At 47.3% G+C, this 17,700-nt stretch overlaps 7 pseudogenes; all 7 read right to left on the bottom strand.

Annotated features, from left to right (window-relative positions):
* Nucleotides 1-1,271: 1,271 nt before the first annotated feature.
* Nucleotides 1,272-1,537, bottom strand: LOC130289161 (U2 spliceosomal RNA; annotated as a pseudogene).
* A 4,567-nt stretch (nucleotides 1,538-6,104) lies between these two features.
* On the bottom strand, nucleotides 6,105-6,369 carry LOC130288262 (U2 spliceosomal RNA; annotated as a pseudogene).
* A 1,476-nt stretch (nucleotides 6,370-7,845) lies between these two features.
* LOC130288251 (U2 spliceosomal RNA) lies at nucleotides 7,846-8,110 on the bottom strand (annotated as a pseudogene).
* Nucleotides 8,111-9,592: 1,482 nt separating this feature from the next.
* On the bottom strand, nucleotides 9,593-9,857 carry LOC130289133 (U2 spliceosomal RNA; annotated as a pseudogene).
* Nucleotides 9,858-11,326: 1,469 nt separating this feature from the next.
* On the bottom strand, nucleotides 11,327-11,592 carry LOC130289254 (U2 spliceosomal RNA; annotated as a pseudogene).
* Nucleotides 11,593-13,061: 1,469 nt separating this feature from the next.
* LOC130289036 (U2 spliceosomal RNA) lies at nucleotides 13,062-13,325 on the bottom strand (annotated as a pseudogene).
* A 1,479-nt stretch (nucleotides 13,326-14,804) lies between these two features.
* On the bottom strand, nucleotides 14,805-15,070 carry LOC130287027 (U2 spliceosomal RNA; annotated as a pseudogene).
* Nucleotides 15,071-17,700: the final 2,630 nt, after the last annotated feature.

Here is a 17,700-nt window from a genome sequence, read left to right as displayed (position 1 = left end):
AATGCAATCCATAGCCTGGCTATTGCCTGAACCCCCATCACTCCTCCTCTTGCATATAAGACAATATTTCAGATCTGCATATGAAAACAACACGCCTACCTTTGTTGCACATAGCTGCCTGCCTGTCTCTAGTTACCCCACTGGCTGTAGCTGCGTCCCTTCCGACATGGAATAACACCAACTGTAACGATAAACTGAAAATTAACAGTATAAACCTGCATCATTTTGGACTCTGTTATTTGCTGAATCCAGGTGACCTGACAATCGATGGTGGTGCCGCTGGTGATTCTGGCCTTCTTGGAATCTGTTGGGCCTATGTGTTAGCTCACACATCACTTGGGTATCCATGGTAACTACCACAACATGGTCATCTGCAGTTTACATCTAGCCCGTGGCATTGAATGGCATTTTAAAAGTGCTAAGGGTCCTGGTGCAATAATCCTCCCATGAGGATCAGCCTCAACGGCTTTGTAGATTGCACTCATGTCAGCAACTCCATATACATTTTTTTTTCTTCATGCTTCTTTCTTCATCCTTTTTTCTTTCCGTCATTCAGACTTTCATTCATTCGATCTCTCTCACTCACTTGCTTTAACTCATTTGTTCTCACTCACTCACTCACTCACTCAATCACTCACTCACTCATTCACTCTCACTCACTCTCACTCTCTCACTCACTCGCTCACTAAGTCAGTCTCTCTCTCTCTCTCTCTCTCTCTCTCTTTTTCTTTTTATATATATTTTTTTCCGTCTTCTTCTTCTTCTTCTTCTTCTTCTTCAGACCCTGTCATAGCACTAATGCCTTTCCAATACCACCAGCAGATGGAGACACTCCATTGCAACATTGGTTGTGAGCAGCAGTTTCTAAAAACAAATGCCTCATGGCAGATTTCCCATCCATCAATGGATGGTAAATTTTGTTTTTATCATTCACTGACCACAGATACCAATGCATGGTCAAGCAACAGCAATGACACACCCTTGTGTATAGGCATGAGACCCTCACGTCATTTAACAGGATTCAGCACCACCCACAAGACAGCTACCTATCATGTCATGTCAAACCTGCACAGGTGTGCTAGATTATTATTATTTAGTTTTATTTTATTTTTTTACACCAATCAGTGTGCAAACATGGTCATTAAAACGCTAAATGAATAGACGTTCATAAACCAGTCAGTGCAACTCATCATTTTGGTCTCCAATTCTCAAACTCAAATTCTCACCCACGGAGGATTAAATGAGAATCTTTCTTGTTTAACACTGGAATGGGGTGGTGCACTGTTCACTACCCGAATATACTGCCACATCGGGTCAATGCATAGGGCGACAGAAGCAAGCTTCCAAATCAGCTCCCTTTCTCAAAAATCCATTTAATTTATGGTCCCCAGATAGGGAACGTATGTATCAATATGTGCTCACAAGTCACCCAAGTGCAAGTATTCACACAAAAAAAAAAACGTGCCTCAGGATGCGATCTGTCGCAAGATCCTTTCTTTTTTTACACTTGATCTAAGCCAAAAGGCCTAGAGGGGATAACCGGGAAAGGGGTGGACCCAACCATGTCCCCTTCATGAGCACTCACATTACTCATAGGAATGGAAGGAAGGCTGGCAGCCAACCAGCCTCCCATACACTCTCAGGGTGGGTGGCAGTCAGCCACCCATACATACATACAGCACAGGCTAAACCCACATCATCACTTAAAAAACGGACAGGCGACCATTGCACTCTGATGGAGCATTTAGCAATGCAATCCATAGCTGTTACGCCGAGCGCTCCGGGTCCCCGCTCCTCCCCGGAGCGCTCGCTACACTCTCTCCGCTGCAGCGCTCCGGTCAGATCCACTGACCCGGGGCGCTGCGATTCTGCTTCCAGCCGGGATGCGATTCGCGATGCGGGTAGCGCCCGCTCGCGATGCGCACCCCGGCTCCCGTACCTGACTCGCTCTCCCTCGGTCCTGTCCCGGCGCGCGCGGCCCCGCTCCCTAGGGCGCGCGCGCGCCGGGTCTTTGCGATTTAAAGGGCCACTGCGCCGCTGATTGGCGCAGTGATTCCAATTAGTGTCTTCACCTGTGCACTTCCCTATATCACCTCACTTCCCCTGCACTTCCCTGCCGGATCTTGTTGCCATTGTGCCAGTGAAAGCGTTCCTTGTATGTTCCTAGCCTGTGTTCCAGACCTCCTGCCGTTGCCCCTGACTACGATCCTTGCTGCCTGCCCCGACCTTCTGCTACGTCCGACCTTGCTTCTGTCTACTCCCTTGTACCGCGCCTATCTTCAGCAGCCAGAGAGGTTGAGCCGTTGCTAGTGGATACGACCTGTTCACTACCGCCGCAGCAAGACCATCCCGCTTTGCGGCGGGCTCTGGTGAATACCAGTAGTGACTTAGAACCGATCCACTAGCACGGTCCACGCCAATCCCTCTCTGGCACAGAGGATCCACTACCCGCCAGCCGGCATCGTGACAGTAGATCCGGCCATGGATCCCGCTGAAGTTCCTCTGCCAGTTGTCGCTGACCTCACCACGGTGGTCGCCCAGCAGTCACAACAGATAGCGCAACAAGGCCAACAGCTGTCTCAACTGACCGTTATGCTACAACAGTTACTACCACAGCTTCAGCAGTCATCTCCTCCGCCAGCTCCTGCACCTCCTCCGCAGCGAGTGGCCGCTCCTGGGCTACGCCTATCCTTGCCGGATAAATTTGATGGGGACTCTAAGTTTTGCCGTGGCTTTCTTTCCCAATGTTCCCTGCATCTGGAGATGATGTCGGACCTGTTTCCCACTGAAAGGTCTAAGGTGGCTTTCGTAGTCAGCCTTCTGTCCGGAAAAGCCCTGTCATGGGCCACACCGCTCTGGGACCGCAATGACCCCGTCACTGCCTCTGTACACTCCTTCTTCTCGGAAATCCGAAGTGTCTTTGAGGAACCTGCCCGAGCCTCTTCTGCTGAGACTGCCCTGTTGAACCTGGTCCAGGGTAATTCTTCCGTTGGCGAGTATGCCGTACAATTCCGTACTCTTGCTTCAGAATTGTCCTGGAATAATGAGGCCCTCTGCGCGACCTTTAAAAAAGGCCTATCCAGCAACATTAAAGATGTTCTGGCCGCACGAGAAATTCCTGCTAATCTACATGAACTTATTCACCTAGCCACTCGCATTGACATGCGTTTTTCCGAAAGGCGTCAGGAGCTCCGCCAAGATATGGACTCTGTTCGCACGAGGCGTTTCTTCTCCTCGGCTCCTCTCTCCTCTGGTCCCCTGCAATCTGTTCCTGTGCCTCCCGCCGTGGAGGCTATGCAGGTCGACCGGTCTCGCCTGACACCTCAAGAGAGGACACGACGCCGCATGGAGAACCTCTGCCTGTACTGTGCTAGTACCGAACACTTCCTGAGGGATTGTCCTATCCGTCCTCCCCGCCTGGAAAGACGTACGCTGACTCCGCACAAAGGTGAGACAGTCCTTGATGTCTACTCTGCTTCTCCACGTCTTACTGTGCCTGTGCGGATGTCTGCCTCTGCCTTCTCCTTCTCTACCGTGGCCTTCTTGGACTCTGGATCTGCAGGAAATTTTATTTTGGCCTCTCTCGTCAACAGGTTCAACATCCCAGTGACCAGTCTCGCCAGACCCCTTTACATCAATTGTGTAAACAATGAAAGATTGGACTGTACCATACGCTTCCGCACGGAGCCCCTTCTAATGAGCATCGGATCTCATCACGAGAGGATTGAACTTGGTCCTCCCCAATTGCACCTCGGAAATTCTCCTTGGACTTCCCTGGCTTCAACTCCATTCCCCAACCCTGGATTGGTCCTTTCAAAATTTTGTGTCAAATTAATCCTGTCTCTTACAAACTTCTTCTTCCTCCTTCTCTTCGTATCCCTAATGCCTTTCACGTCTCTCTTCTTAAACCACTCATCCTCAACCGTTTTTCTCCCAAATCTGTTCCTCCCACTCCTGTTTCCGGCTCCTCGGACATCTTCTCTGTCAAAGAGATCTTAGCCTCTAAAAAGGTCAGAGGGAAAACTTTTTTTCTAGTGGACTGGGAGGGTTGTGGTCCTGAAGAGAGATCCTGGGAACCTGAGGACAACATCCTAGATAAAAGTCTGCTCCTCAGGTTCTCAGGCCCTAAAAAGAGGGGGAGACCCAAGGGGGGGGGGTACTGTTACGCCGAGCGCTCCGGGTCCCCGCTCCTCCCCGGAGCGCTCGCTACACTCTCTCCGCTGCAGCGCTCCGGTCAGATCCACTGACCCGGGGCGCTGCGATTCTGCTTCCAGCCGGGATGCGATTCGCGATGCGGGTAGCGCCCGCTCGCGATGCGCACCCCGGCTCCCGTACCTGACTCGCTCTCCCTCGGTCCTGTCCCGGCGCGCGCGGCCCCGCTCCCTAGGGCGCGCGCGCCGGGTCTTTGCGATTTAAAGGGCCACTGCGCCGCTGATTGGGGCAGTGATTCCAATTAGTGTCTTCACCTGTGCACTTCCCTATATCACCTCACTTCCCCTGCACTTCCCTGCCGGATCTTGTTGCCATTGTGCCAGTGAAAGCGTTCCTTGTATGTTCCTAGCCTGTGTTCCAGACCTCCTGCCGTTGCCCCTGACTACGATCCTTGCTGCCTGCCCCGACCTTCTGCTACGTCCGACCTTGCTTCTGTCTACTCCCTTGTACCGCGCCTATCTTCAGCAGCCAGAGAGGTTGAGCCGTTGCTAGTGGATACGACCTGGTCACTACCGCCGCAGCAAGACCATCCCGCTTTGCGGCGGGCTCTGGTGAATACCAGTAGTGACTTAGAACCGATCCACTAGCACGGTCCACGCCAATCCCTCTCTGGCACAGAGGATCCACTACCCGCCAGCCGGCATCGTGACAATAGCCTGGCTTTTGCCTGAACCCCCATCACTCCTCCTCTTGCATATAAGACAATATTTCAGATCTGCATATGAAAACAACACGCCTACCTTTGTTGCACATAGCTGCCTGCCTGTCTCTAGTTACCCCACTGGCTGTAGCTGCGTCCCTTCCGACATGGAATAACACCAACTGTAACGATAAACTGAAAATTAACAGTATAAACCTGCATCATTTTGGACTCTGGTATTTGCTGAATCCGGGTGACCTGACAATCGATGGTGGTGTCGCTGGTGATTCTGGCCTTCTTGGAATCTGTTGGGCCTATGTGTTAGCTCACACATCACTTGGGTATCCATGGTAACTACCACAACATGGTCATCTGCAGTTTACATCTAGCCCGTGGCATTGAATGGCATTTTAAAAGTGCTAAGGGTCCTGGTGCAATAATCCTCCCATGAGGATCAGCCTCAACGGCTTTGTAGATTGCACTCATGTCAGCAACTCCATATACATTTTTTTTTCTTCATGCTTCTTTCTTCATCCTTTTTTCTTTCTGTCATTCAGACTTTCATTCATTCGATCTCTCTCACTCACTTGCTTTAACTCATTTGTTCTCACTCACTCACTCACTCACTCAATCACTCACTCATTCACTCTCACTCACTCTCACTCTCTCACTCACTCGCTCACTAAGTCAGTCTCTCTCTCTCTCTCTCTTTTTCTTTTTATATATATTTTTTTCCGTCTTCTTCTTCTTCTTCTTCTTCAGACCCTGTCATAGCACTAATGCCTTTCCAATACCACCAGCAGATGGAGACACTCCATTGCAACATTGGTTGTGAGCAGCAGTTTCTAAAAACAAATGCCTCATGGCGGATTTCCCATCCATCAATGGATGGTAAATTTTGTTTTTATCATTCACTGACCACAGATACCAATGCATGGTCAAGCAACAGCAATGACACACCCTTGTGTATAGGCATGAGACCCTCACGTCATTTAACAGGATTCAGCACCACCCACAAGACAGCTACCTGTCATGTCATGTCAAACCTGCACAGGTGTGCTAGATTATTATTATTTAGTTTTATTTTATTTTTTTACACCAATCAGTGTGCAAACATGGTCATTAAAACGCTAAATGAATAGACGTTCATAAACCAGTCAGTGCAACTCATCATTTTGGTCTCCAATTCTCAAACTCAAATTCTCACCCACGGAGGATTAAATGAGAATCTTTCTTGTTTAACACTGGAATGGGGTGGTGCACTGTTCACTACCCGAAGATACTGCCACATCGGGTCAATGCATAGGGCGACAGAAGCAAGCTTCCAATTCAGCTCCCTTTCTCAAAAATCCATTTAATTTATGGTCCCCAGATAGGGAACGTATGTATCAGTATGTGCTCACAAGTCACCCAAGTGCAAGTATTCACACAAAAAAAAAACGTGCCTCAGGATGCGATCTGTCGCAAGATCCTTTCTTTTTTTACACTTGATCTAAGCCAAAAGGCCTAGAGGGGATAACCGGGAAAGGGGTGGACCCAACCATGTCCCCTTCATGAGCACTCACATTACTCATAGGAATGGAAGGAAGGCTGGCAGCCAACCAGCCTCCCATACACTCTCTGGGTGGGTGGCAGTCAGCCACCCATACATACATACAGCACAGGCTAAACCCACATCATCACTTAAAAAAAGGACAGGCGACCATTGCACTCTGATGGAGCATTTAGCAATGCAATCCATAGCCTGGCTTTTGCCTGAACCCCCATCACTCCTCCTCTTGCATATAAGACAATATTTCAGATCTGCATATGAAAACAACACGCCTACCTTTGTTGCACATAGCTGCCTGCCTGTCTCTAGTTACCCCACTGGCTGTAGCTGCGTCCCTTCCGACATGGAATAACACCAACTGTAACGATAAACTGAAAATTAACAGTATAAACCTGCATCATTTTGGACTCTGGTATTTGCTGAATCCGGGTGACCTGACAATCGATGGTGGTGCCGCTGGTGATTCTGGCCTTCTTGGAATCTGTTGGGCCTATGTGTTAGCTCACACATCACTTGGGTATCCATGGTAACTACCACAACATGGTCATCTGCAGTTTACATCTAGCCCGTGGCATTGAATGGCATTTTAAAAGTGCTAAGGGTCCTGGTGCAATAATCCTCCCATGAGGATCAGCCTCAACGGCTTTGTAGATTGCACTCATGTCAGCAACTCCATATACATTTTTTTTTCTTCATGCTTCTTTCTTCATCCTTTTTTCTTTCTGTCATTCAGACTTTCATTCATTCGATCTCTCTCACTCACTTGCTTTAACTCATTTGTTCTCACTCACTCACTCACTCAATCACTCACTCACTCATTCACTCTCACTCACTCTCACTCTCTCACTCACTCGCTCACTAAGTCAGTCTCTCTCTCTCTCTCTTTTTCTTTTTATATATATATTTTTCCGTCTTCTTCTTCTTCTTCTTCTTCTTCTTCTTCTTCTTCAGACCCTGTCATAGCACTAATGCCTTTCCAATACCACCAGCAGATGGAGACACTCCATTGCAACATTGGTTGTGAGCAGCAGTTTCTAAAAACAAATGCCTCATGGCGGATTTCCCATCCATCAATGGATGGTAAATTTTGTTTTTATCATTCACTGACCACAGATACCAATGCATGGTCAAGCAACAGCAATGACACACCCTTGTGTATAGGCATGAGACCCTCACGTCATTTAACAGGATTCAGCACCACCCACAAGACAGCTACCTGTCATGTCATGTCAAACCTGCACAGGTGTGCTAGATTATTATTATTTAGTTTTATTTTATTTTTTTACACCAATCAGTGTGCAAACATGGTCATTAAAACGCTAAATGAATAGACGTTCATAAACCAGTCAGTGCAACTCATCATTTTGGTCTCCAATTCTCAAACTCAAATTCTCACCCACGGAGGATTAAATGAGAATCTTTCTTGTTTAACACTGGAATGGGGTGGTGCACTGTTCACTACCCGAAGATACTGCCACATCGGGTCAATGCATAGGGCGACAGAAGCAAGCTTCCAATTCAGCTCCCTTTCTCAAAAATCCATTTAATTTATGGTCCCCAGATAGGGAACGTATGTATCAGTATGTGCTCACAAGTCACCCAAGTGCAAGTATTCACACAAAAAAAAAACGTGCCTCAGGATGCGATCTGTCGCAAGATCCTTTCTTTTTTTACACTTGATCTAAGCCAAAAGGCCTAGAGGGGATAACCGGGAAAGGGGTGGACCCAACCATGTCCCCTTCATGAGCACTCACATTACTCATAGGAATGGAAGGAAGGCTGGCAGCCAACCAGCCTCCCATACACTCTCTGGGTGGGTGGCAGTCAGCCACCCATACATACATACAGCACAGGCTAAACCCACATCATCACTTAAAAAAAGGACAGGCGACCATTGCACTCTGATGGAGCATTTAGCAATGCAATCCATAGCCTGGCTTTTGCCTGAACCCCCATCACTCCTCCTCTTGCATATAAGACAATATTTCAGATCTGCATATGAAAACAACACGCCTACCTTTGTTGCACATAGCTGCCTGCCTGTCTCTAGTTACCCCACTGGCTGTAGCTGCGTCCCTTCCGACATGGAATAACACCAACTGTAACGATAAACTGAAAATTAACAGTATAAACCTGCATCATTTTGGACTCTGGTATTTGCTGAATCCGGGTGACCTGACAATCGATGGTGGTGCCGCTGGTGATTCTGGCCTTCTTGGAATCTGTTGGGCCTATGTGTTAGCTCACACATCACTTGGGTATCCATGGTAACTACCACAACATGGTCATCTGCAGTTTACATCTAGCCCGTGGCATTGAATGGCATTTTAAAAGTGCTAAGGGTCCTGGTGCAATAATCCTCCCATGAGGATCAGCCTCAACGGCTTTGTAGATTGCACTCATGTCAGCAACTCCATATACATTTTTTTTTCTTCATGCTTCTTTCTTCATCCTTTTTTCTTTCTGTCATTCAGACTTTCATTCATTCGATCTCTCTCACTCACTTGCTTTAACTCATTTGTTCTCACTCACTCACTCACTCAATCACTCACTCACTCATTCACTCTCACTCACTCTCACTCTCTCACTCACTCGCTCACTAAGTCAGTCTCTCTCTCTCTCTCTTTTTCTTTTTATATATATATTTTTCCGTCTTCTTCTTCTTCTTCTTCTTCTTCTTCTTCTTCTTCTTCTTCAGACCCTGTCATAGCACTAATGCCTTTCCAATACCACCAGCAGATGGAGACACTCCATTGCAACATTGGTTGTGAGCAGCAGTTTCTAAAAACAAATGCCTCATGGCGGATTTCCCATCCATCAATGGATGGTAAATTTTGTTTTTATCATTCACTGACCACAGATACCAATGCATGGTCAAGCAACAGCAATGACACACCCTTGTGTATAGGCATGAGACCCTCACGTCATTTAACAGGATTCAGCACCACCCACAAGACAGCTACCTGTCATGTCATGTCAAACCTGCACAGGTGTGCTAGATTATTATTATTTAGTTTTATTTTATTTTTTTACACCAATCAGTGTGCAAACATGGTCATTAAAACGCTAAATGAATAGACGTTCATAAACCAGTCAGTGCAACTCATCATTTTGGTCTCCAATTCTCAAACTCAAATTCTCACCCACGGAGGATTAAATGAGAATCTTTCTTGTTTAACACTGGAATGGGGTGGTGCACTGTTCACTACCCGAATATACTGCCACATCGGGTCAATGCATAGGGCGACAGAAGCAAGCTTCCAAATCAGCTCCCTTTCTCAAAAATCCATTTAATTTATGGTCCCCAGATAGGGAACGTATGTATCAGTATGTGCTCACAAGTCACCCAAGTGCAAGTATTCACACAAAAAAAAAACGTGCCTCAGGATGCGATCTGTCGCAAGATCCTTTCTTTTTTTACACTTGATCTAAGCCAAAAGGCCTAGAGGGGATAACCGGGAAAGGGGTGGACCCAACCATGTCCCCTTCATGAGCACTCACATTACTCATAGGAATGGAAGGAAGGCTGGCAGCCAACCAGCCTCCCATACACTCTCTGGGTGGGTGGCAGTCAGCCACCCATACATACATACAGCACAGGCTAAACCCACATCATCACTTAAAAAAAGGACAGGCGACCATTGCACTCTGATGGAGCATTTAGCAATGCAATCCATAGCCTGGCTTTTGCCTGAACCCCCATCACTCCTCCTCTTGCATATAAGACAATATTTCAGATCTGCATATGAAAACAACACGCCTACCTTTGTTGCACATAGCTGCCTGCCTGTCTCTAGTTACCCCACTGGCTGTAGCTGCGTCCCTTCCGACATGGAATAACACCAACTGTAACGATAAACTGAAAATTAACAGTATAAACCTGCATCATTTTGGACTCTGGTATTTGCTGAATCCGGGTGACCTGACAATCGATGGTGGTGCCGCTGGTGATTCTGGCCTTCTTGGAATCTGTTGGGCCTATGTGTTAGCTCACACATCACTTGGGTATCCATGGTAACTACCACAACATGGTCATCTGCAGTTTACATCTAGCCCGTGGCATTGAATGGCATTTTAAAAGTGCTAAGGGTCCTGGTGCAATAATCCTCCCATGAGGATCAGCCTCAACGGCTTTGTAGATTGCACTCATGTCAGCAACTCCATATACATTTTTTTTTCTTCATGCTTCTTTCTTCATCCTTTTTTCTTTCTGTCATTCAGACTTTCATTCATTCGATCTCTCTCACTCACTTGCTTTAACTCATTTGTTCTCACTCACTCACTCACTCACTCAATCACTCACTCACTCATTCACTCTCACTCACTCTCACTCTCTCACTCACTCGCTCACTAAGTCAGTCTCTCTCTCTCTCTCTCTCTTTTTCTTTTTATATATATTTTTTTCCATCTTCTTCTTCTTCTTCTTCTTCAGACCCTGTCATAGCACTAATGCCTTTCCAATACCACCAGCAGATGGAGACACTCCATTGCAACATTGGTTTTGAGCAGCAGTTTCTAAAAACAAATGCCTCATGGCGGATTTCCCATCCATCAATGAATGGTAAATTTTGTTTTTATCATTCACTGACCACAGATACCAATGCATGGTCAAGCAACAGCAATGACACACCCTTGTGTATAGGCATGTGACCCTCACGTCATTTAACAGGATTCAGCACCACCCACAAGACAGCTACCTGTCATGTCATGTCAAACCTGCACAGGTGTGCTAGATTATTATTATTTAGTTTTATTTTATTTTTTTACACCAATCAGTGTGCAAACATGGTCATTAAAACGCTAAATGAATAGACGTTCATAAACCAGTCAGTGCAACTCATCATTTTGGTCTCCAATTCTCAAACTCAAATTCTCACCCACTGAGGATTAAATGAGAATCTTTCTTGTTTAACACTGGAATGGGGTGGTGCACTGTTCACTACCCGAATATACTGCCACATCGGGTCAATGCATAGGGCGACAGAAGCAAGCTTCCAAATCAGCTCCCTTTCTCAAAAATCCATTTAATTTATGGTCCCCAGATAGGGAACGTATGTATCAGTATGTGCTCACAAGTCACCCAAGTGCAAGTATTCACACAAAAAAAAACGTGCCTCAGGATACGATCTGTCGCAAGATCCTTTCTTTTTTTTTACACTTGATCTAAGCCAAAAGGCCTAGAGGGGATAACCGGGAAAGGGGTGGACCCAACCATGTCCCCTTCATGAGCACTCACATTACTCATAGGAATGGAAGGAAGGCTGGCAGCCAACCAGCCTCCCATACACTCTCTGGGTGGGTGGCAGTCAGCCACCCATACATACATACAGCACAGGCTAAACCCACATCATCACTTAAAAAAAGGACAGGCGACCATTGCACTCTGATGGAGCATTTAGCAATGCAATCCATAGCCTGGCTTTTGCCTGAACCCCCATCACTCCTCCTCTTGCATATAAGACAATATTTCAGATCTGCATATGAAAACAACACGCCTACCTTTGTTGCACATAGCTGCCTGCCTGTCTCTAGTTACCCCACTGGCTGTAGCTGCGTCCCTTCCGACATGGAATAACACCAACTGTAACGATAAACTGAAAATTAACAGTATAAACCTGCATCATTTTGGACTCTGGTATTTGCTGAATCCGGGTGACCTGACAATCGATGGTGGTGCCGCTGGTGATTCTGGCCTTCTTGGAATCTGTTGGGCCTATGTGTTAGCTCACACATCACTTGGGTATCCATGGTAACTACCACAACATGGTCATCTGCAGTTTACATCTAGCCCGTGGCATTGAATGGCATTTTAAAAGTGCTAAGGGTCCTGGTGCAATAATCCTCCCATGAGGATCAGCCTCAACGGCTTTGTAGATTGCACTCATGTCAGCAACTCCATATACATTTTTTTTTCTTCATGCTTCTTTCTTCATCCTTTTTTCTTTCTGTCATTCAGACTTTCATTCATTCGATCTCTCTCACTCACTTGCTTTAACTCATTTGTTCTCACTCACTCACTCACTCACTCAATCACTCACTCACTCATTCACTCTCACTCACTCTCACTCTCTCACTCACTCGCTCACTAAGTCAGTCTCTCTCTCTCTCTCTCTCTTTTTCTTTTTATATATATTTTTTTCCGTCTTCTTCTTCTTCTTCTTCTTCAGACCCTGTCATAGCACTAATGCCTTTCCAATACCACCAGCAGATGGAGACACTCCATTGCAACATTGGTTGTGAGCAGCAGTTTCTAAAAACAAATGCCTCATGGCGGATTTCCCATTCATCAATGGATGGTAAATTTTGTTTTTATCATTCACTGACCACAGATACCAATGCATGGTCAAGCAACAGCAATGACACACCCTTGTGTATAGGCATGAGACCCTCACGTCATTTAACAGGATTCAGCACCACCCACAAGACAGCTACCTGTCATGTCATGTCAAACCTGCACAGGTGTGCTAGATTATTATTATTTAGTTTTATTTTATTTTTTTACACAAATCAGTGTGCAAACATGGTCATTAAAACGCTAAATGAATAGACGTTCATAAACCAGTCAGTGCAACTCATCATTTTGGTCTCCAATTCTCAAACTCAAATTCTCACCCACGGAGGATTAAATGAGAATCTTTCTTGTTTAACACTGGAATGGGGTGGTGCACTGTTCACTACCCGAATATACTGCCACATCGGGTCAATGCATAGGGCGACAGAAGCAAGCTTCCAAATCAGCTCCCTTTCTCAAAAATCCATTTAATTTATGGTCCCCAGATAGGGAACGTATGTATCAGTATGTGCTCACAAGTCACCCAAGTGCAAGTATTCACACAAAAAAAAACGTGCCTCAGGATGCGATCTGTCGCAAGATCCTTTCTTTTTTTACACTTGATCTAAGCCAAAAGGCCTAGAGGGGATAACCGGGAAAGGGGTGGACCCAACCATGTCCCCTTCATGAGCACTCACATTACTCATAGGAATGGAAGGAAGGCTGGCAGCCAACCAGCCTCCCATACACTCTCTGGGTGGGTGGCAGTCAGCCACCCATACATACATACAGCACAGGCTAAACCCACATCATCACTTAAAAAAAGGACAGGCGACCATTGCACTCTGATGGAGCATTTAGCAATGCAATCCATAGCCTGGCTATTGCCTGAACCCCCATCACTCCTCCTCTTGCATATAAGACAATATTTCAGATCTGCATATGAAAACAACACGCCTACCTTTGTTGCACATAGCTGCCTGCCTGTCTCTAGTTACCCCACTGGCTGTAGCTGCGTCCCTTCCGACATGGAATAACACCAACTGTAACGATAAACTGAAAATTAACAGTATAAACCTGCATCATTTTGGACTCTGTTATTTGCTGAATCCAGGTGACCTGACAATCGATGGTGGTGCCGCTGGTGATTCTGGCCTTCTTGGAATCTGTTGGGCCTATGTGTTAGCTCACACATCACTTGGGTATCCATGGTAACTACCACAACATGGTCATCTGCAGTTTACATCTAGCCCGTGGCATTGAATGGCATTTTAAAAGTGCTAAGGGTCCTGGTGCAATAATCCTCCCATGAGGATCAGCCTCAACGGCTTTGTAGATTGCACTCATGTCAGCAACTCCATATACATTTTTTTTTCTTCATGCTTCTTTCTTCATCCTTTTTTCTTTCCGTCATTCAGACTTTCATTCATTCGATCTCTCTCACTCACTTGCTTTAACTCATTTGTTCTCACTCACTCACTCACTCACTCAATCACTCACTCACTCATTCACTCTCACTCACTCTCACTCTCTCACTCACTCGCTCACTAAGTCAGTCTCTCTCTCTCTCTCTCTCTCTCTTTTTCTTTTTATATATATTTTTTTCCGTCTTCTTCTTCTTCTTCTTCTTCTTCTTCAGACCCTGTCATAGCACTAATGCCTTTCCAATACCACCAGCAGATGGAGACACTCCATTGCAACATTGGTTGTGAGCAGCAGTTTCTAAAAACAAATGCCTCATGGCAGATTTCCCATCCATCAATGGATGGTAAATTTTGTTTTTATCATTCACTGACCACAGATACCAATGCATGGTCAAGCAACAGCAATGACACACCCTTGTGTATAGGCATGAGACCCTCACGTCATTTAACAGGATTCAGCACCACCCACAAGACAGCTACCTATCATGTCATGTCAAACCTGCACAGGTGTGCTAGATTATTATTATTTAGTTTTATTTTATTTTTTTACACCAATCAGTGTGCAAACATGGTCATTAAAACGCTAAATGAATAGACGTTCATAAACCAGTCAGTGCAACTCATCATTTTGGTCTCCAATTCTCAAACTCAAATTCTCACCCACGGAGGATTAAATGAGAATCTTTCTTGTTTAACACTGGAATGGGGTGGTGCACTGTTCACTACCCGAATATACTGCCACATCGGGTCAATGCATAGGGCGACAGAAGCAAGCTTCCAAATCAGCTCCCTTTTTCAAAAATCCATTTAATTTATGGTCCCCAGATAGGGAACGTATGTATCAATATGTGCTCACAAGTCACCCAAGTGCAAGTATTCACACAAAAAAAAAAACGTGCCTCAGGATGCGATCTGTCGCAAGATCCTTTCTTTTTTTACACTTGATCTAAGCCAAAAGGCCTAGAGGGGATAACCGGGAAAGGGGTGGACCCAACCATGTCCCCTTCATGAGCACTCACATTACTCATAGGAATGGAAGGAAGGCTGGCAGCCAACCAGCCTCCCATACACTCTCAGGGTGGGTGGCAGTCAGCCACCCATACATACATACAGCACAGGCTAAACCCACATCATCACTTAAAAAACGGACAGGCGACCATTGCACTCTGATGGAGCATTTAGCAATGCAATCCATAGCTGTTACGCCGAGCGCTCCGGGTCCCCGCTCCTCCCCGGAGCGCTCGCTACACTCTCTCCGCTGCAGCGCTCCGGTCAGATCCACTGACCCGGGGCGCTGCGATTCTGCTTCCAGCCGGGATGCGATTCGCGATGCGGGTAGCGCCCGCTCGCGATGCGCACCCCGGCTCCCGTACCTGACTCGCTCTCCCTCGGTCCTGTCCCGGCGCGCGCGGCCCCGCTCCCTAGGGCGCGCGCGCGCCGGGTCTTTGCGATTTAAAGGGCCACTGCGCCGCTGATTGGCGCAGTGATTCCAATTAGTGTCTTCACCTGTGCACTTCCCTATATCACCTCACTTCCCCTGCACTTCCCTGCCGGATCTTGTTGCCATTGTGCCAGTGAAAGCGTTCCTTGTATGTTCCTAGCCTGTGTTCCAGACCTCCTGCCGTTGCCCCTGACTACGATCCTTGCTGCCTGCCCCGACCTTCTGCTACGTCCGACCTTGCTTCTGTCTACTCCCTTGTACCGCGCCTATCTTCAGCAGCCAGAGAGGTTGAGCCGTTGCTAGTGGATACGACCTGTTCACTACCGCCGCAGCAAGACCATCCCGCTTTGCGGCGGGCTCTGGTGAATACCAGTAGTGACTTAGAACCGATCCACTAGCACGGTCCACGCCAATCCCTCTCTGGCACAGAGGATCCACTACCCGCCAGCCGGCATCGTGACAGTAGATCCGGCCATGGATCCCGCTGAAGTTCCTCTGCCAGTTGTCGCTGACCTCACCACGGTGGTCGCCCAGCAGTCACAACAGATAGCGCAACAAGGCCAACAGCTGTCTCAACTGACCGTTATGCTACAACAGTTACTACCACAGCTTCAGCAGTCATCTCCTCCGCCAGCTCCTGCACCTCCTCCGCAGCGAGTGGCCGCTCCTGGGCTACGCCTATCCTTGCCGGATAAATTTGATGGGGACTCTAAGTTTTGCCGTGGCTTTCTTTCCCAATGTTCCCTGCATCTGGAGATGATGTCGGACCTGTTTCCCACTGAAAGGTCTAAGGTGGCTTTCGTAGTCAGCCTTCTGTCCGGAAAAGCCCTGTCATGGGCCACACCGCTCTGGGACCGCAATGACCCCGTCACTGCCTCTGTACACTCCTTCTTCTCGGAAATCCGAAGTGTCTTTGAGGAACCTGCCCGAGCCTCTTCTGCTGAGACTGCCCTGTTGAACCTGGTCCAGGGTAATTCTTCCGTTGGCGAGTATGCCGTACAATTCCGTACTCTTGCTTCAGAATTGTCCTGGAATAATGAGGCCCTCTGCGCGACCTTTAAAAAAGGCCTATCCAGCAACATTAAAGATGTTCTGGCCGCACGAGAAATTCCTGCTAATCTACATGAACTTATTCACCTAGCCACTCGCATTGACATGCGTTTTTCCGAAAGGCGTCAGGAGCTCCGCCAAGATATGGACTCTGTTCGCACGAGGCGTTTCTTCTCCTCGGCTCCTCTCTCCTCTGGTCCCCTGCAATCTGTTCCTGTGCCTCCCGCCGTGGAGGCTATGCAGGTCGACCGGTCTCGCCTGACACCTCAAGAGAGGACACGACGCCGCATGGAGAACCTCTGCCTGTACTGTGCTAGTACCGAACACTTCCTGAGGGATTGTCCTATCCGTCCTCCCCGCCTGGAAAGACGTACGCTGACTCCGCACAAAGGTGAGACAGTCCTTGATGTCTACTCTGCTTCTCCACGTCTTACTGTGCCTGTGCGGATGTCTGCCTCTGCCTTCTCCTTCTCTACCGTGGCCTTCTTGGACTCTGGATCTGCAGGAAATTTTATTTTGGCCTCTCTCGTCAACAGGTTCAACATCCCAGTGACCAGTCTCGCCAGACCCCTTTACATCAATTGTGTAAACAATGAAAGATTGGACTGTACCATACGCTTCCGCACGGAGCCCCTTCTAATGAGCATCGGATCTCATCACGAGAGGATTGAACTTGGTCCTCCCCAATTGCACCTCGGAAATTCTCCTTGGACTTCCCTGGCTTCAACTCCATTCCCCAACCCTGGATTGGTCCTTTCAAAATTTTGTGTCAAATTAATCCTGTCTCTTACAAACTTCTTCTTCCTCCTTCTCTTCGTATCCCTAATGCCTTTCACGTCTCTCTTCTTAAACCACTCATCCTCAACCGTTTTTCTCCCAAATCTGTTCCTCCCACTCCTGTTTCCGGCTCCTCGGACATCTTCTCTGTCAAAGAGATCTTAGCCTCTAAAAAGGTCAGAGGGAAAACTTTTTTTCTAGTGGACTGGGAGGGTTGTGGTCCTGAAGAGAGATCCTGGGAACCTGAGGACAACATCCTAGATAAAAGTCTGCTCCTCAGGTTCTCAGGCCCTAAAAAGAGGGGGAGACCCAAGGGGGGGGGGTACTGTTACG

The sequence above is a fragment of the Hyla sarda genome, chromosome 8 (genome assembly GCF_029499605.1).
Source record: "Hyla sarda isolate aHylSar1 chromosome 8, aHylSar1.hap1, whole genome shotgun sequence".
NCBI classification, from domain to species: Eukaryota; Metazoa; Chordata; class Amphibia; order Anura; family Hylidae; genus Hyla; species Hyla sarda.
Note: the sequence above shows the minus strand (reverse complement) of the source record. Positions and strands in the feature narration are given on the sequence as shown.